A 27,644-nucleotide genomic window follows, 5' to 3' on the forward strand; every position below is an offset into this window, starting at 1 on the left:
TTATTTTCACCTTCTTCCCCCTGTAGTCAAAGGACAGTCCCTGTGGAGATTCCCACCTGAAGAGAATGGTGTTCTTCTTCAACAGGTAAACCAAATCCTTATAAGAAGCTCTCAAGTCCAAAATATGTTTAGGAATATCTTTAAAGATCTGTATCGGTGAGTTCCCAATTTGTAAGGCCTTTTCAAAATGCAGTCTTAAAATTTTGTCTCTTTCCTCCTTCGATCTCAAGGTAATCAGACAGTCTCTCGGTGCTTTTCTGTTCTGTCTTCTGCCCAGTCTAAATGCTGTTGTGATTTTAAATTCGTCTTCCTCTAAATCTTCCCAGGCATCAGCAAACTCTTTCGTTAAAAAGTCCGTAAGATTGTCTCCTTCGTCCTCTGGAATTGATCGTAATTTCAAATTCCTTTCTTTTCTTTGTAGTTCCCACAATGCCAGAGTTGCGTCGTGGTCATAGACCTTCCTGGTAATCGGTTCTAATTTTTCCTGGGTCTCTCCAGCAATAGTTCTAGCTTCCTCCGCAATTTGGCGTGTGGCAGAATTTTCTTGCGTAAGCCTATTTATAGATTCTGTATTCAGGTCGAGTCTTGTTGTTAAATCTGTCAATTTCTGTGAATTCTCTGTCAATTTCTTGGTATTTTCTGCCGTCTGCTTTGTTAGATTCTCCAGAGATTGGTTTATCTTAAGAAGGGCTTGCGACACTGCATGGAGACTGCTGTACCTTTTTCTTGTCCTGTTGTCACTGTAGGGGTTATACCTGAGATCGAGCCTCTTTTCTTGTGTTGCTGTAGCTGTTGTTGATATTGCCTTGTCTTGGCTCTCGTGCTTATCTCGTCTGCTGGGCCACTCATATCCCAAGGTCGTTTCCCACGAGAGCCTTCTCCTAAAGGAAAATTCCACTGTCCCAAAGCGTAGCAACTTTTAATTTACCCTCTAGAGGGAGCAAATCAAAATGTCCGCAAACAAAGGCAAAGAGTATTTAAAAAGCAAATTTATCAGGAGGCTTCTATATGTATATTGCAACACTTTCCCAATAGATAGAGTCCCAGCCTTCCCTGATATATTGTGTCCACAGAGTCCCAAAACTTTGTAACAAGTAAACAATAAGACTTCCACTTTGTTACTTTCACAGGAGTCTAAAGTCAGTTCAGTGTTCCTTTGTTTTATAAGCAGTTTGTGCCAGGTTGAAGGCTGCAGAGAGTTTCCTTTTCCTTTAAGTTGATCATGCAGCTTATAAAGTCACTTTTTCCTCCCCTCTGCCCTGCAAGCTAGAGGGGATAGTCAAAGTCCAAATGTCGGATTCAAGCAGTTAAAAACAATATCCCATACGGATGCAGCTTAGTAACTTTCGTTGCTTTAATTGTCATGCAGTCGGGGGAAGGCAGACTTCCTTAATTTTCGCCTTTCCCGTTTTCAGCCTAATTTCGAGTAGTTTTGACACGAATAGAGGTTCAATCTTACTCACGGGTCTTTTTTATCCAAATTATTCAGGAAGGGAGTCGGCGCTCTCCACTAATGGCGACGCGGCTTCACCCTGCGGGCTGGGTAGCGATTCTCAGCACCGCGCTCCCCGTTGTCGTTCCGGAGCCTTTAAAAAGGCTCTTTCTGCGGTAAAGGGGGCGCTTCAGGTGCCCACCGAATCTCCTTGTTCACAGGCTCCGTTCCTGTGATTTTAGGGGTCCCCCGCTTGCCGTAGCGGGTCAGACCCGAACTCGCAGAGCCGTCCTCTCTCCGGAGCTCGGAGAGGGAGCAGCCATTAGCGCTGGCACCGAACCGGAAGTCCGCTAGTTCGAGCCTTTAAATGAGGGTTGGAGAATCTGTGGTCCTCCAAATATTTTGTTAATAGAACTCCCATAATTCCTGATCATTTGTCATGCTAGCAGGAACTGGTGGAGGTTAGTCCAATATGATCAGGTTTTCCATCCCTGTGTTTAAGCCTTAAACAGCCTAGATCTGGGATGCCTTAGGAAGCACCTCCTGCCCCATACACATCCTGTACATTGGGACCATGTAGAGATGTTAACACCATCTCTGACTAGCTTTTTCTAGGGAGGCCTCTTCCCAATGGATATATCCACAAGGCTACTTCTATTTTATCCTGCAGGCAGATAGAGAGAAACCTATATTTTTCCATGCTTCCCAAGTTTGCATTTTGCCATATCGGGCTGGCACTTGGGTGGAATCTAGACACATATAAAAACCAATCTAAAAATACTTTTTTTAAAAAAGTGTTTTAAAAAATACATTGAATTTTCCATAAGGCTCCATGATCGCCATCTAGTGTCACATTGTATATTGCACTTAAAGCACACTTAAACATTTTATTTGCAACTGTATAGCTGAGTCCTTGGTCTGTTCATTAATTTTAACTACACTTTTATAATGTCTTTTTATGTTTTTCATCATTTCTTGTAAGCCGTCTTGAGGGGCTTTTTGGTGATTTAAATATGATGACTATGATAGATAAAGAAAAACCTAAAAGCTTGCATTTTGTGAGTTTTAAGTCAGGCCTCCTCTGACATGACATAGAGTAACCTGAAGTTCACCAAAAGAGTGGTGGCATCAAGCGAGGCAGGGGAGCTGGGAGGGGACATTTGTACAAGCGGGGTGGGGAGGAAAGCAACCAGATTGCCTCTGAATCGTTTAAAGCCACAGCATCCCCTGGATCCATACACAAGTTTGTTCTCTTTTTTGCTTTTCAGATTATGGCAACTCTAAATTCTCCCTTTCCCCCATAGCCCCTGCACCCTCTTCTGTGCTCTTTGGGGTTAATTTTCATGGGGCTGCTGAAAGCTGCATTGGCAAAACTTGCTGCCAACTCCCTCTTCAATTAATATGAGCATTCCACCAAGAAAGTTCACAAAAATAAAAAATAATATTTAAGGTTTATATTATGCACTACATTTTAGCAGTCATCCCAAAATCACCCTGAAACTAATACCTTTTTTCTTTCAAAAAAATTTAAGGCAATTTCAAGTATTCATTTAACAAATGTTCACCATGCAAATTTGTGGAAATAAGTAATTTTCAAGTAGTCGTGCATATATTAATTATATCCGTATTGTGAGGCAAAGGAGTAATGTAACTGAAGACTTTATTCCCATCATATTATTTCTCTCACACACTCACACTTTCATTTCCCTTAAACTCTGAAACTTGTATCCACACTAAAATCTTGATGTTTTAAATAACCAGAACTTGATTCAAAATTGAGATGCTTCTAGATAAAAAGAATTCAGTGTTTTGTGTCGAGTTGTAATACGTACTGCCAAACATCAAGGGAGTTTTAAGTGCTACTGCAAATCTGTAGTCCCCAAAGGACATTATCATCAATGTTCCCATCTATTCTGCCTAAATTGATCACTTGACAGCAACCTGTCCTAGACAGATATTTTCCAGGGGCTCATCTCCTGAAATCCCCTTACATTTTGCTCTCTGTCTCACATTGATCAAGGCAGATAGATATAATATTTAAACGTTTCCTATTTTAAGTTCAGGCTTTCTTGGAAACACACAGTCGAAATGGCAAGTTAATGCGAGGCTAAGCATTCCAGAACTCTTCGTGCTCTACACAACCAAGATTCAAGGTTAATTTCTTTGTGTGGTGATGCAGCTGCTAGATGGTTGCATTTAGATGTGGAAAAATCAAGTTCACATCCCTGGTCAACTATGATGCTCAGCAGTTGATCCTAGAATGACTAGAGCCCATTCAGGTATTACTGCAAATGAGGGTCATGTGGAATGCTAACTCACTGCCATCCCTTCATTATGTCACCATCATCTGGCCCCAGTAAGAGGAGAATGTCTACAGTGTGGGATGCTGTTCTTGTGGACTGCTGCTCTCTGCAATGATGGCAGGGCCAGGTGACTTGGAGACAACAGAGGAGGCAGACCAGCAAACCCACCCCCCACTTTGTGTCATCTCGTGGACCCTTTAACACCTGTATAGGATCATTCCACCAGTCAATTCATTGATATACTGGTAAAATCATACAACAAATATGATGCAAATTGCTTTTAGCCCAAGAGAAATAATTGGTAGGCCAAATTTACAAGTAATGAATTTCTAGAAGAGGTTTTCGTAAAGCCCATTTAATCCCCTCTAACTCTTGAAAACACTCCATCTTGAATTGCTTTGGAGGAAAGGAGGGTAAATGGTTTTAATAATGTTTGCCTGACTCTCCCAGACAACAGTAAACAGCTCTATACTGGAATGTCCACTTTGTTTTTAGGTGGAATCTGAGACTTTCAAAGAGAGATATGCAAGATCCACAGTTTTTATTTAGGTCTATCTATGCTCCTTTTCTTCTTGTCTCTTCAAATGCTCTTGCTGGGGAACACATGGAATGGTTGCATTCTGTCAATCTCCAGCATCTCCTGGTAGGGCTCAAAGAGACTCCAGCCTGAAGCCCTGGAGAGCCATTACCTATCAGTATGTGGACATTACTGAGCTAGATGGACCCATGGCCTGATAAAGCAGGATCCTGTGTGTGTTTAACAGCTGTCGCTACATATTTCCTTGCCACCAGCAAATTTGGTAGCTATACTGAGGGAACAAATAAAGGCTTGGGGGTTAGGCCACCACCACTCCTGGGCTAAAGTGACCGGTCATTGTAATTGCATTATAAGCTTTCCTTTGCATGGATATAGAAATGGCAAATAGTTATCTGGGGATGTCCTGTTGGATTGCTGCTTTTTTCCCCTTATCACAACTGTTGTAATACATAGGCAAAAGAGAAATAATATCCACCTCTTTGTTACTCAGAACATATATAGATTTCTGGAAAAGCAAATCATCACTATGTATTTTTATTGTTATTTATACATCACGGACCGAAACAAAAGCTGCTAGCTCCTCAAATAGCAAGTGTCAAGGTACTGCATATCCACCCAGTTGGTAAAATAAGTCAGTTAATTTGGCAGGTAAGTATTAAGTAATCATGTTGTCAGAATAAGGCAAGTGGCTAAGAGAGAAAGACAAAGAAGAATGAAAAAATTATAAAGGGAGAAAGAAACAGGAGAGAACTGAAGAGTGTGGAGCAGCGATGAAGGCTTTTGTTCTCTGCCTCATTGATCTGCTGCTTATCTAATTACTTTGGCACTCATAAGGCCTTCTCTAGCAGTGTCAGAGAGCCTGACAGCCTTCTTTACGAAAGGACCACTATGCATCTTCCCAAAATAAACAGCATCACTTTATCAAGCTCACCTAAACCTTAGTTTCCTTCACGTACAAAAAACCGATTTGCCTTCCTCAGCCTTCATATACACACACTGCTTAGCACTGTTTATCTGACGATATTTGTCAATACCTGGTTTAGAAGGGCCCCATGCTTCACCACACGCTTTCCCTCTCCTTCCCCAGACCCATTTTCCTTCTCCATTTTGTCCCCCTTGCTTCACCATAGCATTTCTCCTCCCCATTTCATGGCACCATGCTTTCCCTTCCTTTCCATACCTCTATCAAACCGCTAACCCACAGAATCTCATGCAAGTACCACGCTGAGTGCCCAGCTGCCTCCTAGTGGGCATGCGCCAAGCTCTGCAAGAGAGCAGTTTCGGTCTCCAGCTAGTAAGCCATGGTGCAAAGCTGAGAGGTCATTCAACAAAATGAAAAGAGGCAGCATGGGGAGCGGTGGCAAGGAAGCAGGGCTGAGTGTTGTCCCACCACCCCAGCACCTCCTCTCCATCCAAAGACACATTTCAGTCAGTAAAACACACTCCCAGTAGGTACAAAGCAGGAGAGGGGGTAGCCTGAACCCTGACAGAGAGGCCTGGGGGGCTACTGGTGGTTCTTGAGCTCAATGGTCCCTGATCTAACCCAGCACCCTTAACAAAATACAATTCCCAGGATTTCCAGGGGTGCCATTTTCTGGTTCACCTCAAGCTGCAAAATGTCTTGGGCTGGCCCTGCTGGCGGACCAGGTTTGGACAATGGGCTAGAGGTTCTGCACTCCATTGTAGAAAGAATAGCATTTTGCCTTGAACATATGAGAAGCAATTCACTTCAAAGGCCTCAGTACACATAGCTCTTACACTTGCTAAATCCAGCAGAGTGAGGGCTGTGTCAGATTTAGGACAAGGGTGAGGGAAAAATAGAAGAGAAGAGGACAATTTCTCAGCAGGCACAAAGAACAGTTTGTTATGAAAAACAGCTTATTATGAAAGGAAAAGTCAAGAGGGTCAAATGTCTCCATAATGCTATGTTTTTTTTCAATACCACAAACAACATAAACTTAGCTAAAATGTATACAGATCAGGAAAAGGACAAGACTAAGAGGATGCCAGCATGGTTTAATGAGCAGAATCAAGGAATATATTCGAGAAAAGAAGGGTTTCTTTAGAAACTGAAGTCCAAATGAGAACAAATAGGAACATAAACATTGGGGAAAGAAATTCAAAAAATCAACATGGGATGCGGGGGGAGGAGAGAATTCAAGGAGCACATTACAAAAAATATTAAAATCAATAACAACAAATATTTTAATACCCCAGAAACAGAACAGCTAGGGAGATTATTGGAATTTGGACAACAAGCAATAGAGGACTGGTGTTGGGGTGAGCAGTAAGGTGTCCCAACAGGCTGATGGTATCAAATTGTTCAAGGTGGTCTAGATTAACATTGCACATAGTCAGGGGATATCTAGAGGATAAAATCTGTTTTGTCCAGATCAGATTTGGGCAGGTCCTTTTGTTTATTTCAACCAGATCCTGTTCTATGTTAATGTAACATTATTTTATTTTAAGGTACAAACAGACTGTAAAAATAATGTCCCATAGTCCTACTTCAGCTCCAGTATCTAACTTATTGGAGCCTGTATCCTTTACCCAAGTTATGCTTCCAATAGCCTGTCAGAGGCAAAGACACTCATTACCACTTTAGACCTGTTCTGATAAAAGATTTTCTTCTTTCAGGCTATAAGAAGTGAAAAGGCTGGCACTTTTATTTCATGATGCTTCATTGACAGAAACCCCTTATTCTGAAGCAGCTTAGTATCCCATCCACTAAAGCTTATTGCTTCTTTTTTAACTTGCCTCTTTCAGTCCAAGAGAGGTATTTATAACCACTGCAGTCAGTCTTGAAATAAGTATACATTGCAAGGCTACTGTATGTTACCAGTCAAGCGGAGGGAGACAAAGACAAATAAAGAGCAATGAAAGATATGATATACAGATCTTGACAATAACAAAGAGACGGTGGCTTGATGATTCTAAGAATGGAGTATACCAGCACTGGCAGGAGTTTTGTTCCGATTCATCGGCAGTCCATTAAAATATTATCCTGTTATTTATTTTTCCTTTCTCTTTCTTTTTCCCTTGTCTGATATTTACGGCTTTTTTTATCCTTTTAGCTTTTACTCAAAATTGTACAATGATGAGCTTGTTACATGCGGAGGGGGTTGCAAATCACATGGTACTTGATTATTGTTGTTCAATACTAAATATAAATGGAAACTATAAACCTGAACAGGAATTTTGTTTTCCTTCCTTTTATTTATAATTCATGAATATTATTCGAAATACCTGAAAGAAAATCCTGTTTGATGCCGACATCGTGAAGCTAAAAAAAAATGCCACCACCTGTGAAGACCTGTTTTAGCCTGGTGCTCATGTTAAAATGCCTTAGAGATTCTAGGGAGCGCATTACACGTAACAAAATGATTATTGTTTCACTCAGAAATCGTCTCGATAAATAGAAGAGAGATTAATGTAGAACAGGGGATTCCAATGCTGTAACTGAGAAACTGTTTTCTTCAAGACTTATATTCTTAGCCCAGAAACAAACCCAATCCTTCTTTAATCCATGTGCAGCTAATGTAATGTCCTTTTGACCTTTTTAAGGGCCTCCAACCCAGCCAACTGGGCACCATGTTGGCTGTGCTTTAAGGCTTTATGACATATTCTTCCAGACATCCATTTCAGCAGCTGTCTGGCAACGTCCAGGTACTGGTACAATGTCCAGCATTGCTAGTACTTAGGATGGTATGCAACAAAGTAGTTGCACATGTGCGGTGACTTGCCCATCTCTTCATTCCCCCCGCACTCACCCTTAATCTGTTTTGGGGGTCCCCATCCCTCTAGAGCAAGTTTGGGGGGTGTATGCATGGGCGAGGAGAGAAGAAGGGAGTCCTGCTGCTGTGCAAGTGGAAGTCATTCCGCTCATGCCATTATTTAGTTGAATACTGCCCATAACCTTCAGCATAGATGGCCAGCTTTATTCTCTAGCTATATAATGCATCCTATCCCTCATGAGAAGTTCTCTATAATCCAGTTAATTCATATATAACTGCCTTTTAAAATAAGTTTTTCCTTTTAAGATATGTTTACTGGGGCAGAGTTTGCTTTTTATCGTGGGGAATGGTGTTTCCAGCTACTCCACCCTTTGCCCTTGGAAGAAGCTGCTGCAGGAGAAGGACGGTGAGGAACATCATGGGATGGGTGCTTCTAGGACCACAAAGCTCACTTGTTCTTTTTGCAATTGGGTGCTGCATGCTGTTAAGTTAAGTTAAAGTATTGGAATGTGTGTGGGGGGGATTTTGTATATTACATCTGCTACAGTTTGGCTATGTTATTGCTCTGTTATGGTATGACAAAATTGTTTTTGTACTGTTTATTTGAAATGCATCCTTGTTTCTTTGTTCAGAAAAAGGGTGAGAAGCTTTCTGAGCCCCACAGGGGTGCTGCAGAAAGAATGTAGTAGATCAAGGGAGACGTGGACTCAGAAAGATTGGAAAACCTCTGCCCTAAGGAACTGCTAGCAGCCGTAACATTCAGCATGGCTTCAGAGCCCCACCTAACTTCAACCCTTGTGGCATCCACCAAGCCACTCCCCAAAGTCAAGGATGTTTTTGGTGATCTTCATGGCTATTTGGAACTCAGCCACAGTCTAGACTACAAGCTGAATAATACTTAAATACAAATGGTGGTTGTTAATCTAGTCCAGTATCATTTTTGCATCAAACACCTTGACCTTGACATCTCAGACATTTGTTTCAAAATGTTCTGCAGGTTAAAAAGGTAGCTCTCGAGCCTGATTAACCAGATAGTCTCATTCTTCAGAATGCTACTTGGGTTCTGAGGGGACAATGCCAAGAATCTTTTGGAGGGTCCTTGTTCTCAGTTCTTAGCCATCATTCAAAGTAGAAACAGTAGTTTAATGATTTAATGGGATGAGCAAATCTAGGCCATAATGCATCAAGCACATGAGGCCACTTCCATTAAGCAAATTTTGTGAATTAATTTTAATTCAGATCTACAGACACAAGCAGCAGCATGACACAATACAATTTTAACCAATATTTTATCAATTTGCAGTCCAATTAAGTTGGAGTTTTATTGCACAACAGGAGAAGAGCATGGAGTGGCTTAGCAACATTAACAGACATCGTCTAAGTATCTGAATAATGGCTGGGACACATTATACATGAGGTAACCAAATCTTAAATTGGGGATTATGTTTCACAAATACTAATGTCATATGCATATCTACTTAGAAGTCAGTCTGAATGCCAGGTAAATGGGTATAGGATTGCAACCCTAAATTGTTAATAACTCAAGATACTTCTGGTTCCTGATATTTGGAAACTTTCACTTGATTATCATTTTATAACAACAAATAGCAGCTGTAACTCCAGAACTCACCCTTTGTATATCTTCTGGGACAACCACACACACACACTACAAGGAACTCATAAGTCACTTACTCTCAGCAGCTAGAAATATCATAACTAGACACTGGAAGCACCTATCAGGAGTGAACATAGACCACAGCTATCAAAATGTATGGGAAATGGCCCTACTAGAAAAGTTAACCAACAAATTCAAACTAGCACAGGGACAAGCTACGGAGGATGCCTTCACCCCAGAGTGGTTCCCCTTTATTACATATGCAGTACAACAGGACAATGACCTATCCTCTCCAACAGCATACAAATCAATATGGCTAACCTGACCCAGCAACCTAGCCCACCTCCCTCACACAAATAAGCCACATTGCAATCAGCTAAACACCCCCAACCAAGCTCAGGAACCCCTAACCTCTTGCAAAATCAACAAAAATAAATAAAAACAGAAACAAAACATCTACTCATGTGATGCTGACACAACCCCCCCCCCACACACACACACTAAGAAGAGGCAGTAGAATAAAAGAACAATAGCCCCATCTCACTCCCCCTCTCCTTTCCCCCAACTGTAAGATGTCTATGACAAAAATGTCTCTCACCAAATGTAAATGAACCATGAAAAAGGCTATGAATTGCAAGTGGAGACAAGAGATGCACCATTCCCTGTTTATCTGTTTGCTTTGTAATACAAAAAACCCCCAGTAAAAACTAATTAAAACAAAGAACAATGTGTGCTGAGACTTGGGAATGAGAAGGCAAGACGACATAATTTGGTTTGAATATTGCTGCAAGTTGATTTAACTGCATTAAAATATTTGCAGTGGGGAAGTATATTAACTACTAATCCCTAGTCTTTGGCCTAAGATACTATTTCTCCACTCATACACTCATCTGGGAAGCTCCAACGTGGCTATGAGTTCAGGAACAGTTGTCTTCTGCTGATGTTTATTCTAGAATGGAGTTTAGTATAGAGATCGCATGAACTGGAGCAGAGAAACCACGCTCCTGAACCTTGTGACCAGCTCACATGGCCAATAGGCATCATGTAGGGAAACCATCTAAGTATGGACCATACAGTTAATCATACGCTACAGATTTGTAAAGCAGGAGGTATTATTTTATCCCCAATATGAAAATTGGTTAGACTGCTAGGCATACTTACTTACATAGGGTGATATCCAACTAAGACATATTCAGAGCAGACCCATTGAAATAAATGAAGTTGTTACTTAAGTCCATTGGCTCTCCTCTGAGTTTAACTAACACTAGATATCACCCACACAGTTTTGCTACGGGTATCTCCTGGCATGCTGTTACTCTACCAGAACGGCGTCTCCATCTGAGAAAGCCTACAAACATGTATATTATACACAGATATAACTTACAGTTCATATAACATTGTTTATTAGGAATTCAACCCTTCAATTTTTCCTGCCTTAATTCAGGTGGATGTGTGGGTGTGGCCAATGAGAAACTACCATACAGCGATTTACTACAGTATTAGGATAACTACAGATGCATATATATATATTGGGGGGAGGGGATTTGTTCAGCTCTCAGTTTTCATGCAAACCTCCCTAATTTGCATTTTGCAAACAGACTTGTGAACTGAAATGTAGCTATCAATTGAAATTCACACTTTTCCAGTTTTTGTGATACCAAAAGACATGCACAGAAAAATGTATTTATTAATAGAAAGTAAAAAGGTAAAGGTACCCCTGCCTGTACGGGCCAGTCGTGTCCGACTCTAGGGTTGTGCACTCATCTCACTCAAGAGGCCGGGAGCCGGCGCCGTCTGAAGACACTTCCGGGTCACATGGCCAGCGTGATGAAGCTGCACTGGTGAGCCAGCACCAGTGCCACACACGGAAACGCCGTTTACCTTCCTGCTATAAAGTGGTACCTATTTATCTACTTGCACTTAGGGGTGCTTTCGAACTGCTAGGTGGGCAGGAGCTGGGACCGAACGACGGGAGCTCACCCCGCCGTGGGGATTCGAACCGCCGACCTTACGATCAGCAAGTCCTAGGCACTGAGGTTTTACCCACGGTGCCACCCGCGTCCCTTAATAGAAAGTACACACACACAAATGCTATTAATGAAATTAATGTATTAAGAAAACAGCTTGCAAAAATGTGTACATTAGGTAAAACACCCATAAAAATGCATTTGAATTTTCACACATTTTTTTAAACACTGCAAACTGATGTGGAAATCGGGTGAACTAAACTAGAAATGAGAAACTGAGAGGAGCAAAAATGATAGATTCGTTCATTCATTCCTAGCAACTACAGACCATCTATTAATACATTAATAGCCATGTTCCTGTTAGAGCCCATAACCCTCTTGGTGATCTGTCAGTTTAGTAAGTCTGCCTGTTCTGTGGAGCTCCAGTTTTTCCAACATAAATTAATGCCTACAGATATGTCATGGGTGTTCTAATATGCATTGTTATTTAGCTGATAAGGCTTCATGGTATTTCCATTCAAACATCTTCTCCAATGAACTTGTGAAAATTTATGCTTGTGATAAATGTGTCCTCGGTGACAGGCTGGGTAGGTATCCAGCATAAGATTCCTCCTACCCAGACTTGAAGACCCAGTGCTCTCCAGCAAACAAATACTTAGATAAATCATGGTGTTCTTTAAAGCTGAAATACTTTGTAGCACTGCTGAGCAATTATTACATTCCAGGATAGCAGAAAGGGAAGGGGCTTGATAAGACATAAGATCAAAGGTTGACAATCTAATTGGGGGGGAAATAGAAACACTTGTCCTGAAACACAAACTACAGAGCTGCTCTCCTCTGTTGCAAAATGGAATCTTAAAAGAAAATTAAGCAGAAAGAGATCAACCCATTATGGTGACAGTTATCGCCCTATTTTCACCCTATTACAAAACTTGTTCCACTTTCTAAAGCTACTCCATAATGTTATATATCAAAATGAATAATATATTCGCTCTTCGCCTACTTTCATTTGCCTATTATGAAGACAGTGTATGAGGCATCATCACACATGTTTATGGATTGCCTTTTTCGTTTCATGGGGGAGGGGGAGCTAAGGCAATTGGTTTGTATTTGCCTTCCCCCATTGTAGATGATGTACCCATCAGAAACTGTCCTCTATAGACTCCATAGCTGCAATATGCTGTTGGTGAAAGAAAAAAATATAATCCTGGAGGAGGGAGCTAAAAGTATGACCTTGCTTCTCATTCTACATACTGTATTTATGCCCTGCATTAAGATATGTGCACACATTACATTCAACAAGTGTGCACCTGTATACATTTGTAACAAATTGTTGAGCTGTACACTTGCATTACTATTCACATGCAACATTCAACAAGGGTACAGTTCTCCCCTTTCTCCTCCTATACATTTCTGCCTGCCGACACAGTCTTTCTAATTCTCTCTTCCTCACAATAATCTTCACTTCTCTCATAACAACCACATTGTTACTTGAAATTATGTCACTGAAATTTCTTTCTAGGGATTTGTTACATGCTATAACTTTAGAGCAAATTCAAAACACATCCTCTCCTCCTGCCCAAAGAATTCTGTAGTTTGTTAAAGGTTGCTAGGAATCATGGGAGCCAACACCTAGGGGCTGAGGTCTCTTAACCCCCCCAATAAAATATTTGAGGGCACTGCCCCATTGAAGTTGATGGGTATTGCCATTCAAATGGGGGGGTGCCATGTCATGTGACTGATAGTGCAGGGCAGGGCTTACCTGCCTCCCCCCCATATTTCATTCAAGTTGGCACACCTGCTAGGAACTGTACCTCTGTGAGGGGCAAATTACAATGCCCAAAATTCTTTGTTTCAAATGTGCTTTAATTAAAGGTATCATATGTATGCAGTCTTAGAATGACATCATAGCAATTCCGTCAATCACTAGAGCAGATCACAACTGATATGCAACAAGTTATTGGGCTGTTTTGAACTGTTGATCATAATTATTTTGTCTGAATAAATCATATCTCTAGGGGATGACCTATATCATTATTTTGCTGTTGTCTAGGTTTACAATAAACGGCATTTCCGTGCGCTGCTCTGGTTCACCAGAAGCAGCTTAGTCATGCAGGCCACATGACCCAGAAGCTGTACACCAGCTCCCTCGGCCAATAAAGCGAGATGAGTGACGCAACCCCAGAGTTGTCCGCGACTGGACCTAATGGTCCGGGATACCTTTACCTTTAGGTTTACAATATGCTTTGTCAAACATGGCAGACCTGCATAACTAAGCATCAAGCCTGAAGAGGCCCATATTAAAGCTATACTAAAGCCATAAATAATAAAGTATTACTCTAATACCATTAATAAATACCATTAATAAATATTGAAAAAGAGTTTCCCAGCTGCCAAACTGTTCCACCTTAGATATTTCTGCATAGTAAGTGAGGTAATCAACACATGGGTTTCAGGGATCATCACACAAACCAAAAGTCTTCCCTGAAGTTACTATCATGTTTATAGTTCCTTATGGTTTACACATGAAGAAGAAGAAGAGAAGAGTTTGGATTTGATATCCCGCCTTTCACTCCCCTTCAGGAGTCTCAAAGCGGCTAACATTCTCCTTTCCCTTCCTCCCCCACAACAAACACTCTGTGAGGTGAGTGGGGCTGAGAGACTTCAAAGAAGTGTGACTGGCCCAAGGTCACCCAGCAGCTGCATGTGGAGGAGCGGAGACGCGAACCCGGTTCCCCAGATTATGAGACTACCGCTCTTAACCACTACACCACACTGGCTCTCACATGTATAGTATTGGCTTCAAATATCCAAAAAGTGACCATCCGAACCATTCTGATAGACAAAGATGCAAGTGAATGGGAGTGTTATTAAGATAAAAGTTTTATACAGATGGGGGAGGGTGGTTAACACAGAATGGTCCTAGATCATAGGGCAACATGCAATCCGTTATACACAAAACAGTGGAATAATGCACAAGGGGAGTTTTGACTATTTAGTTTTAATCAGGTTTTCTAAAATGAAGCCTTGCCAATAGGAAATGAAAGGATCTTAAATGAGATGCAGCAATAAATTCAGATAGCAATGTTTCCTGCTTTGCATTCCAAAACATCTCTGTTCTCATTAGAAGTACTAAAAGGCTACCCACACAAGGCTTGTGGGAGGCTATTCTGATATCTGTATTACCTTCTTTCATGTTTTTCCATATTATCTCAATGTTCTTCTCAATGCTACCAAGGAGGTACAGTATTTATTTATTTTTTGCATCTGCTTATCTGTGGGTTGTTCTTCAAATCACTTCCTTCTCTTTACACTTTCGAGCAGCTGGGTTTATCCATCACAAAGTTCTGATTTTGCTTATTGAAGCCGATGGAGAAAAGCAACATTTAAAGTGTATTTCTGTTCAAAGAAATCTACTTTTAATACTGCAGCTGCCTAAATTCATTTGAGATGCCTTCCCAGCCGTACAATCACCACCACAAACAAGGTCATGAAGAAAATGCAGGCATTTGGGAGACAAAATCATCTAACCCTCCACCTCCATTGTGAAACCAAAAATTATACAAGTTAATATGCAAGTCTCTTATGGAAATGATGCAATAATCATGTGTCTCTACATTCATTATGAGATAATTAGTTTTAATTGCATATTAAATCCTGATTGAATTAAAAGAGTTCAGGAGTTTGGAATTTTATTTTATTTTATTTTATTTTATTTTTAGCCTTCGCTTGCAATACTTCTGCTGTCCATGCTGTTTTGTAATGCAAATGAGCAACTCTTCTTAAGCAATTACAATGACTTTCAGGTGCCTCTTCATAAACTCTGCTCTTCTGTACAAATGTCACAATGACCTGCTTGACACAATTCTCTTAAATAGAACATTTCTAACCCATCAAATCTATCTACAGTTTCCATGGCTATTGTACCCAGGTAAGTGTTTATAAGGAAGGTTTCACCAGTGTGATGCTCTCCAGATGTTGCTGGACTTTTGTTGGCATCCATCTGTCTCGAGAAACAATGAAAGTGTGCGCCATCAGGAGCAGAGTCAAATCGTTGGAGAGTTACAGTGCCTTCTGTGGGCATACAGAGCGATAGGGAAGAGACATGTTTTATTGCAGGCATAGGCAAACTTGGCCCTCCAGATGTTTTGGGACTACAACTCCCATCATCCCTGACCACTGGTCCTGTTAGCTAGGGAGGATGGGAGTTTAGTCCCAAAACATCAGGAGAGCCGAGTTTGCCTATGCCTGATTCATTGCAACTGGGGCAGATGAAGGCATCTGGTTTTGCTGCTACAGTTGCCCCATGGGGTTCCTTCCACAACTGCAATATGCTTGATATTTGGTCATGCTGGCCAGGTTTGAAGGGAGATGGGAGTTCAACAATATCTGGAGGGTACCACATTGGATACCCCCAGTATAAGATTATTTCTGGAATACCTTTCCTACAGAAAGCCATCCGACATTCATACTTTATATTACATTAGCTTCACTGAACCATTACCCTACATGTTTCTGACTACTGTACATTCCTCTAATCCATATAGATTAATATTTTTGTAGACTGTTGGGGAAAATTACTCTTTTTTCAACTGTTGGTTTTGGTTATGAGATATGTAGTACTACTACAAAAGGTGCTATGGGAACAATCATTATCAGTATAATGTTTCCGGACATCCACAGCTACATTGTCATACCTTTCCAGCTCTCATTGTTTACCATGGACTGTGTTTAGTGCACATGTGGGCAATCCAGGGATGAAATAGGGCAGGGGGCTAAGTGGACTCAGCCTACCTAATTCTTGTTGTCTTGTTGTCTTGGAGTCTCTCTCGCTCTCTGAGGATCACGTGGCAGTTTCCAAGTCATTTTGCAAGTAACAGGAGTTGCTGGTTCTGGGAACAAGAAAGGAGAACAAAGGCCAGAAGCACTTTGGCAATTTGTGTAAGGTTAACAGAAAATAAATATATAGGAAATGTTGTGCACGCGCAACAGCTGTCTCAAATGTACACACCTCAGTTCAACTGTGAAGTTAATGTACCTTACACTTTCAGTTCAAATGGAAACTGTTTTGAGGGGAAACACATCTAACAGTAGTGTTTTTTAGGAAGCTACAGGATTGGATTGTGGCTATTGTTGTGTGCACATGGCTTCAGAAGCAGTGGCAGTGATGCACTGGATACAGAGTAAATGATAATATTTACACAGCCAAAGGGACATACAAAGACATTGAAACCCACTCTTAGTCACATTAACCTATGGGCAGGGCCCATGTCTTGCTTCAGTTTGCTCACCTCTCTACTTCTGAAGCAGAATATCACAGCAACTGTATCACATTCCAGGTTGGATGTAATGTTAAACCATAGTTTTGTATAAGAACAAGTCGAGTCACCCCACAAGCTTGTATAGTTCATCCTAAACCTAGTCTGCCCTTAAGGAGGAGTTTGAAAGCTTTCACTTCCATCTTAGATTCATCCAAACTTGCACAATAAGTGATTAATATTCCTCTCCCCCACACACACCTCTCTCTCCCTCCCTCCCACCACCACCACCACCCCGCAAAAAAACCCCACATTTTAAAAGGGCATAGGATGTCAATCAAATCAACCAAAGGCCTGGTTAAAAAGAAACATTTTTGCTTGGTGCAGTGGTGGTGGAAACAAGTCAACTTCAAACCATAGGTTATGAAGCTGGCTTCTGTTCACTAAGCAGAGTTCAAATTAACCACAGTTTAGGATTCAGATGGCACACTAAACCACAGTTAGTCAAATACAAGTATGAACTTCCTATCTTTTCACAGGTGTGCAGGAGAAAGGAGAGGGTGCGAGTTTTGGAGGACATATAAACAAGTAATTAGTGTTGCATGTAAATGCAGCCATTAAGACAAAATTAGTAGGAGTAGGTGTATTTTAAAATATTACCTGCCCTTCATCCTAAGGTCTCAGGAAGGGTTAAAAAGGTAAAGGTAAAGGTACCCCTGCCCGTACGGGCCAGTCTTGACAGACTCTGGGGTTGTGCGCTCATCTCACTCTATAGGCTGGGAGCCAGCGCTGTCCGCAGACACTTCCGGGTCACGTGGCTAGCGTGACAAAGCTGCTCTGGCGAGCCAGAGCAGCACACGGAAACGCCGTTTACCTTCCCGCTAGTAAGCGGTCCCTATTTATCTACTTGCACCGGGGGTGCTTTCGAACTGCTAGGTTGGCAGGCGCTGGGACCGAGCAACGGGAGCGCACCCCACCGCGGGGATTCGAACCGCCGACCATGCGATCGGCAAGTCCTAGGCGCTGAGGTTTAACCCACAGCGCCACCCGCGTCCCTGCGGTAATATTTTAAAATATTACCTGCCCTTCATCCTAAGGCAGTGGCGTAGCGTGGGGGTGCAGGGGGGGCCGGCTGCACCGGGCGCAACATCTGGGTGTTAGGGTTAGGGGGCGCAAATCCATGGGTTAGGGGGCGCAAATTACTTGCCTTGCCCCGGGTGCTGACAACCCACGCTACGCCACTGTCCTAAGGTCTCAGGAAGGGTTACAACAATTCAAAATACAATTTAAAAACGTACAGTCAAAATACAATACAACATAAGTAGAATAAGTGATATGCTCCATGACTTCCCTCATGGATGTCTGCAGACTTCTCTGTTGGTTGGTTTTTTGGTTTGAGGCTTCTTTTGTTTTGGTTTTTTCAGTGAGATTTCAAGACAATGGGAATCATTAAGATATTGATTACCTATCTTTGGTGTGCCGACAATATGCCAGCTAATGCATGCCCTTCATGCTAGGTTAAATGGCTAACATGTCAGTTAATTCACCACCTCTGCAATATGTAGAAACATGCAGTAGGTAAAATAAATTTATTCTCTATACTGAGCCCCTCTCTCAGCCCGGCACAACTCCAATTACACTTTCGCATTCTGATTTTGATACTTCTAACAGCCCTTGCTAAAGGTGATTTGTTGTTACTGGGTATGCTATGTTTTAAAAGTTAACAAGCATTTGTTCTTAGATGAATGGTTTCAACAAGATAGGCACTGAACTATTACATTCTGCAATGCACCTTGCAAATAGGGTGAATGATCATTTATTGCTTAGTTTTATCTGGCGATCGGTATCTCATAGCCTTACTCTGTTCAATAAACTGTGGAACAAAAGGGTATTCTGGCATGAAAACTGTTTATGTTTCATGGTGGATTATAGATCAATTTCAGCTGAAGGTCCTTGGAGCTGTGATTGTCCCCTCTCACTGACAGTATACAGTCTTGAAGCAGAGTCCTCAGACCTCCAGCTAAGTGCATCAGACTCTCATCTGTCTCTACAAGCTAGTGAAGAACAAGGTGCCTAGACAATGGCAAGGGGCTTTTGATGCCATACACAAAAAATATTAAAATACATAATATAACTTGTCTTAATATACTTTTCTGAGTCTAAAAATATGCCAGACCAAAAGAAACATATTTACATAAAAAGCAGACAAGGTCAAATAACAAAGAAAGCCCTTAATTAGTTGTAATCAACTTTAATTTGCATACCGTATATAATTCCTAAATGATTGTTAATAATAACTTTATATAATGGACTTCCAATTTTCATGAAAATGGCACATTTTGATAAGCAGACACAAAACCCTAGTACTAATAAGGTTTAATTTGCATACATTAGACTGATTATCCAAACAAAAGGATTACAGTATTACTTCCCCATACCTTTATGTCCTTATTATGCACATTTATTAACTTCACAAAAGCTAGCTGTTACTGACAAACAATAGCCATGGGTGAAAGAGAAATCTTCAACATGAATAAAAACATTTTAATGCAAAAGAGCAAAGTTTATACGGTATAAATGCTTCACTTAACTCTTTCTTAGCAAAAGGCACACATTAAGTAAACTCTATTCATTAGATAGATTCCGCATTTTCTCATGCATAACATTCCCAGCTGGCATAATATTAAAAATCTAACATTCACTATACCAGTCTGGGCCACAGACTAGGGCACAATTATGCAGAAGGAAATGTCCCTATAGGATACCTATGCACAAAACTCTACATAGAATTACAGCATTTTAAAGGAATGCATCTAAAATTATCTATAAAAATGATTGGCTTATAGAAGTACTCAGAACGTGTTTGCAACAGGAAGACTAAACTCTGAACTCATCCTCTCATATGTACACAATATTGATAAAATGTTTCAAAAGGATGCTTTTCAGAAGTGTTCCTAATAGCATAGTTAATGTTTAAAATAACTGGCACTTTTGTGTTGGGAATGTAAAAAGTAATAGGAACATCCTACCATATACAGTTGTACCTTGGCTCTCAAACTCCTTGGTACTTGTACATTTTGGCTCCCGGACGCCAAAAACCCAGAAGTAAGTGTTCCAGTTTTTGAACGTTTTTCGGCAGCTGAACGTCCAATGGGGCTCCCGCTTGAGTGCAGAAAGCTCCTGCAGCCAACTGTAAGCCATGCCTTAGTTTTTGAACGTTTCAGAAGTTGAACGGACTTCCAGAACAGATTACGTTTAAGAACCCAGGTATGACTATAAATTGGTCCCATCCAATCATCAAGAAAAGTGGAAATCAGCAAAACAATCAACGAAAGAACTGGAATGTACACTAAGATTCTTCTTTATTCCTAATAATAGATATAATGCACAACAAGTTGGCAAAAAGGAAGAGGGTTTAAGTTAAGCTGGCAGAGGTTACACCAGAACGAACCCAGTGCGGGGGGAGCGGGGTGTGGTGCTGCTCTGCCTAGAAGAAGAAGAAGAGTTTGGATTTGATATCCCGCTTTATCATTACCCAAAGGAGTCTCAAAGCGGCTAACATTCTCCTTTCCCTTCCTCCCCCACAACAAACACTCTTTGAGGTGAGTGGGGCTGAGAGACTTCAGAGAAGTATGACTAGCCCAAGGTCACCCAGCAGCTGCATGTGGAGGAGCGGAGACACGAACCCGGTTTCCCAGATTACGAGTCTACTGCTCTTAACCACTACACCACACTGGCCTAAGCCTGAGAGAAGGGAAATAAGCCTTTAAAATAGTGTTCTACGTTAGATTGCTTGTGATCAAGCTGAACAGGCTTAGTTTAAGGTTCCCGTCCCTGGAATGCCCTGTTGGGGAACTAACAGTTGCCTTGGTTCAGCCATCTGAGCCTCTGCTGAGCCAGAATGAGCAAGTTACACTGACATATCTTGGGCTGAGCCTGGGTTGAGGACTTAGCGCCCACTGATCCAGAGATCTCCTGCATCCTAAGCTGCTCATCCCGGTGCTTCTTGCCATAGGACTGTCCCCACAGCAAATTAATATCTTAACCACAACGAGGATTCTTGAGATTAGATATCAGAAAACAGGAGATACAAAACTGGAACTTGTTTATTGAAAAATGATAACCATTTGTCATTTACTGGAACAAGAAAGCTTATTCTCAGCATCTTATAGAGTTCTGAAAAGACCAATGTTGTTATAGTGAATTCTTTGTTTTATTTAGTTATTTGATACATTTGTCAAAGCAAAGCAGCCAGCCCTCTTTAACACTAAAAAAGCAAAAGTTACCCCAGAAAAGAAAAATAGAACCATGGTGTTCTCTCAGCCTGATAGCCCCTTCATGAGCAAGCCCTGGGCATCTTCACTTTCACAACTCCATACAAATGTTTCTAATTTTTTATCTCAGTGAGGGGGGAAATCTTATTTTAAAATAGTAGTGTTAGCAATAGGAGCACTTATACAGTATCAGTTCCTCACCGCATCGCAGACACCCAGCAATTAACACTGATGGCAGAAGGGAGGGAGAGGGAAATGTCGTGAACAGATCTCATATCTGAACACAAATGAAATTCACAAGGACTTGGAAAAAAGCCAATGAACTTGAAACTTAAACAGAAGGCTACTTCAGTATCCCCTCCAACTTATGTTTTGTGACACAGAGCTCTCCTGGCGTGCCGTGGTGTTAATGATGCAGGGGAAAGGGTGGGGGAAATTAGAAAATGAAGTGTTTTTCACTGATGGCTCTCCTGACAAAGGAAGTTGCACACAAACAGAATGATAGCTCTGTGCCTACAAAGTCAGTTATGAATATGTTAATTCTCAAAGGCCGGGTCTCTGTACACCCCACACCTCACGGATCTCTCTCTTCCTCTCTTAAATTTTGCAGTACATTTAACTGAACTGGTAACAGCCACAGTCAGCACTGATTATGATCTACAGGTAAGCAAGTACCTATGAGCCACATGGTCAGACAGGAAGCCAGTCAAGCAAGCAACTGGTAAGCTGGACTGAGGAGCTGGACACTCTGAGAATAGCTCAGTCCTTGCCTGTATGGTGAGTTGTTTAGTGCAAGGAACTAGGCCAAACATAAAAGCTTTGCACAACCAGGTAGAACCCCCTTGGAATGAAATGGCACAGCTGGCACAGCACAGACCCCTAGGAGAAAGGGTTTCAATGCACAGCTGTAGCAAAGCTACAGAAAGGTACATTGGCCCCATGAGTCACATACATTTAAATTTGTGCCATCCTACCTTTTGCCTGTTCCGAGAGCACATGATGCAGCCACTGTGCTGCAGCCATGTAGATTCAGGCTGCCCAGTGCCTGGATAGGACCCCACTCTGGAAGTCCACATAGGCTGCCTTGAATTCTATGATGGATGGAAGGTGTGATGCAAATGTAATAAATGAATAAATATTGTCCTTTTGTGTCACTAGATCCCTGTGATGCTGGTAGTTAGTACCCAGAATGCCTTCTGCCTGTGTACAGCAGTGGCACTGAAATGTAGCAGAATAATCCTACAACTACTTCCTCTAACAAAGTACAACAGAGGCACTGCCAGCAGCCTTACTTTGAGACAACCATAGCTGGAGCCTTGAATTTTCTATCTAGAAGCTCCATGATTATTTAGCATCCAATTCTCAGGACCCCTGCAGTCCATACTGCATGCAAATTGTCCCTAATATGGGAGGCATCCCTACCCAGGTCTACTCATACTACAAATGCGTATATAAGCAGTCCTTCAAGATGATTCAGCAAACTCTTTTGGAAGAACCTCTATTCACTTGTTTCTAAAAGTTATATGAATATTATGTAGTCATTTAGAAAGAATGGGTGGGTACAACAGTTAAATTAATACAGAACACATTAGCATTTCCCACTCCCCAGATAATTTTCTTCATTAAAAAATCAATTTGTTCTTATTCTAGAATTAATATGCAAATCAATCACAGTATTATTGTAAACTAGTGGAATGTCTTCCCAGAGTGGAAGTCTCAAAGTTGATCACTAAAGCAATTGCTTGAAGGCAAAACAGACAGACAAACAAACTCAAAACATCTATTCCAATGGTGGCATTTTAGAAATGCACACTTCTTATGAGAAACAATTCATGAGTGGAATGCCATGGCATGGAAAGCTGTTGATTTACTACCAAAAATCAACATCATTTTATACATTCCCTGCGAAGATGCATTTTAGCTACTTTACGTGAGCATCTACAAAGTGTACAGGACTCAACTTACATATACGCACACTTTCTACAGGATCTGTCCTCTATATAATGTGTACATTACCTGAGGCACCACTTATATGTGTAAGTAAGTCTGATGTCAACATAGCCTGTCCCACCTCCTGCCTTCACAATGATGTCTCTGGGCTAGTGCCATCACTAATCCAACCAAGATAGGACCATATCCTTATGATAACAATAGAATGTCAAAAGAAGCCAGAGAAAATTTATGTTATCAGTACTGTTTTACTGATGCTTTGGTTGTCCACTCAGTTCATCATTACACCCAGATCTATATTATCTGGAATCTCAAGGCAGAAACATATGGAATTGGAATGAAAGAGGTGAGGAAACTTGCCATTGTTTTAGCTTCCAGGATGAGATGTTTACAAATTTAATGACAGCCATCTTTGAACTATGGAAAGCACTGCCAAGGATAAACCTAAAAGTAAATGGTGTCACCTTCACAAGTAATAGATTATTGATATATGTGGTATGTATTAATGCTATACTTTCTTTTGTTTTAACATTTGTGTTGTTAACCACCACATGTTCTTGTAAATGGAAATGCAGGATATTAATACTTTTATAAATAAAAATAAGAGAAGTCAACTGGAAAATTAAGGAGGAACTCTCTACAGTGGCTTCAATATTTTCAACTAAAGAAGCTTTATAGATCAATAAGGAGAAGTAAAAAGAGCCAGTGTGGTGTAGTGGTTAAGAGCAGTAGTCTCGTAATCTGGGGAACCGGGTTCGCGTCTCCGATCCTCCACATGCAGCTGCTGGATGACCTTCTCTGAAGTCTCAGCCCTACTCACCTCGCAGAGTGTTTGTTGTGGGGGAGGAAGGGAAAGGAGAATGTTAGCCGCTTTGAGACTCCTTCGGGTAGTGATAAAGTGGGATATCAAATCCAAACTCCTCTTCTTCTTCTTCAATTATAGCTGTCCTCTTTCCCAATTCTGGTTTTCAATAGAGGCAAATTGAAGGGCTTATTGTCTCAAATATATAACCTCCTTTTTCTCAAAAAGCAAGTGAAGGTAATATATTTAAGGTCAGATGAGAGCGTTTATCTGTATCTGACCTGGAATGAGGGGGAGGGGATCTGTATCAGAGAAAGCTTTCTCTCTTTCTATATAAAAGGAAATCACTATAAAATACTATGTAATTGAACATATGATGTAATTGAACATATGATGACTAGATACAGTCTGAAATTGAACTAATATAGGAGCTTTTCCATGGCATGAATTAGGATGTTAAATATGTTTGGGTACTATTCTGAAATTTCATTTATATATGGATTTCTTGTAGTTTATTTGTACAAAATAAATAAATGTGGCTGCAATCCTACACCCAACCTAATGGCTGCCTGTGGTGCTAATGTAAAAACAGCAATGGTGGCCAAGCAGAGGGCAGTCAGATCCAATAAACAGCAACATATCTATACTTAGGTTCCTGGTTCTGTGGCAGAAATATAGCTTCAAAATCCTGATAAATGTTAAATTTAACTGTCATCAAATAATGTTTTGATTTCTATAAGATCTTCTCAGTCTTGTCAATAAAATCCAAAGAAAGCTTGTGTGGAGGACAAGGCATTTAGAAGTTGCCTCTAGTTATAGACACAAACTGTGGAGGGAGGAACTGGCAGACACAATTTCTAATGTTCATGTGTCCATGCATATAACACCTTTGTGTCATATTGTGCAGAGTTTTCCAACTTAGCAGTAAGCCTGCTAGGTGCTGGCATTTGTTTTGTGTTCAGTTTTGTACATCAATCTGACCCTGTTCAGTTCACTTTTCTTTAAAAGCTCAGGCCTATTTATACTGGGACAGAGTTTCGGCTGGTCTGAAATGAAACAGCTACACTCCATACCCTTAATTCCAAGCTGCAATTATGTACTCATGAATCAGAGACTTTTACTACACAGCACAAAAGCAATACAAGGGCTCAATTCAATATGCAGGCTCCAACTTTCGCTTTAGGGTGGGTTCCTCTTTGTACACAGCCCTCTCCTTTGCAAAATAAAAAATAAAAACCTGGAGCACTCACACTGAAGGAAATGCATTCATTTGACTTCAGTTCCCCATCCCTTCCCACTGTTTTTCTATATTCCTGCAGAAAAGAAGTAAATAATTTTTCACACTGCAGGGATATTCCCTTTCACATACTGTACTCTAGATCAAAAAACCTACTTCAAATTATATGGAGAACAACAACCATTTTGCCTATTTGCTTGATTACAAGGAAACATTTGGCTTTATCAAAGCCCATTTTGCTATATGTGTGACACAATCATTTTCTTCCCTTGAAGGTATGAAACCTACCACACATTTCAAGATGAGGAGAGCTTTTTTTAAAAAAAAAAAAAGTAACACAACATGCAAATTATTATCCTATTAATCCTCAAACACAACAAAATCCCATAGATAGGATTATGAGCACCACAATATTTCAAATGAGCCAGTCAAGCTTAAATGGGAATAAGCCCCATTCAACTCAGTGGTTGTTAGTAGACTCAAATGAGCTCAAATCCTCATTCATTTACTTAAGTGCAAGTCCCAATTATTTCAATGGAAATTAATTCCTTCAAAGTATTTTAGGATCATAGCCTAAATTTTATGTAGTCAAGTAAATTATTTTTCCAGTACATGCCACTAACTGCACTAGAAAGAATTAATCATTGAGATTATTTTATTTACCTTTATATGCCTCCTCTGTAGCTGAAGAGAGCACAGATTACACATCAGCCTTCCCCCAAACCGGTGCCTTCTAGATATCTTGAACTCCCATCAGCCCAGACAGCCCAGCTTGCCTGATGACAGTTGAAATCTAAAACACCTGGAAGGCTCGTTAATGAAAAAGCTGTTATACATTGCGTTATAGCCTGTTGGAATGCACCAGCTAGCTAAAGGTTGAACTCTTTTCAAAAAGTTTATAAAGCAACTCCCTTAGATAAGGGAGATCTAACAGAAATGTAGGCTCAGTCCTACAAAAGAGCCTAGAACCCCAAAAAAGCCAAACACAAAGACAAGTAAGGGTCTCAGCTATGCACTATTTTTAATGTGTGTTTGTATTTCAGGATTTTTGGCCCTATTACCTTTTTTAAAAAAAACCTACCATGGATCAAGTTTGTTGTCTGTACAGTGGTACCTCAGGTTAAGTACTTAATTTGTTCTGGAGGCCCGTTCCTAACCTGAAACTGTTCTTAACCTGAAGCACCACTTTAGCTAATGGGGCCTTCTGCTGCTGCCGCACCGCCGGAGCACGGTTTCTGTTCTCATCCTGAAGCAAAGTTCTTAACCTGAAGCACTATTTCTGGGTTAGAAGAGTCTGTAACCTGAAGCGTATGTAACCTGAGGTACCGCTGTATCTTCTATGAGACAGAATTGTGCAGTCAGTGCTATCGTTAGTTTCAAAAATATGTATCTGAAAAAGGGGTGGGGAGGTCTTTTGCCAACAGCAAAAAGCAACAGAAAGAAAACCCTGCTAGTAGATATACCAATGTTCCATCTAGCTCAGTGTTAAGAGCTGGGAGGCAAGGGTAGGCTATATGCCTGAGCCCCTCTTCTAATTCCTGGATCCAGCACAGATTCAATTGTTTGTTTTTTTTCTGTCATTTATTTATTTGGAAAATGTAGATACACACACACATGCCCTTCCCCAATGCATATGCAATCCCTAAAGCACCTTAAAACAGCAATTAAAACAATCCCAGAAAAGAAATCAATTAAAACAACCCCAGAAAAGAAATCAAACACCTTAAGATTAGAAACAGTCTTGTCAGATACAAACAACGTTCGGATTTTGTGTAACAGGAAAGTTTTAACCAATCTGTTGTAAGAGGATGTCAGATGGATTTCATGCGTAAGGCGGAAAAGATGCATGCATGTAACAAAGTGATGAATGAGAGGTCAGATTCAATTGTTGAAATAGGCAAGCCAGCCTGGTAATGACCCACTAAAGATGGGTTGTTAAGGGAAGAGACTGCCTGGAGGCAGGCAGGCAGGTGACTAGAGGAGGAATGACCGCTGGGAGGAGCACACAGAGAAGAAACACCATGACACACATGTATCAACACAACCAGACGCCTTCATCTTCCCCACCTGCAATAAAGCATGTCTCTCCCGTATCAGCAGGCGCTGTAACTCTCCAACTTTACCTGTCCCACCAAAGGTGCATTCTTCCATTGTCTCCCGAGACAGATGGATGCCAACAACAAAGGGAACAAAGGAAGTGGCTCTGTGCCAGAGGGCAAATGTGTGGAGCCCTTCCTTCAGCTATTAGACAGTTAGCATTAAAAACCTCACATTACAGGGCTGCTTTCAGATGTCTTCTAAAAGTTGTGTAATTCTTTATCTCCTTGACATCTGAAGGGAGGGCATTCCACAGGGAGGGCACCACTACTGAGAAGGCCTGGTTAAGCACCCGGAACTCCTGGAAACTGTGGGGTGTATTATTACTAGAGCAGTCAAGTACAACATTTTCCTGTTGCCTAGAATGGATACACAGGGGAATGTGGCTCCAGACAGGGAGGACTTCCTTTCATACCTGCTCTGGAGCTTCCTCCCTC

The 27,644-nt window shown here is 41.0% G+C and overlaps 1 long non-coding RNA gene across 4 annotated transcripts in view; it reads right to left on the bottom strand.

The window, feature by feature from the left end:
- The window catches only part of LOC309530830, a 572,302-nt gene that overhangs the window by 521,375 nt on the left and 23,283 nt on the right, over positions 1–27,644 (bottom strand). For all 4 annotated transcript variants that reach the window (XR_014218919.1, XR_014218920.1, XR_014218921.1 and 1 more), the window contains exon 2: positions 16,384–16,481. This is a non-coding gene — a long non-coding RNA (uncharacterized lncRNA). The remainder of the gene's footprint in view (positions 1–16,383; positions 16,482–27,644) is intronic.

This window comes from Podarcis vaucheri (genome assembly GCF_965113315.1).
Source record: "Podarcis vaucheri genome assembly, chromosome: 4".
Taxonomy (NCBI): Eukaryota; Metazoa; Chordata; class Lepidosauria; order Squamata; family Lacertidae; genus Podarcis; species Podarcis vaucheri.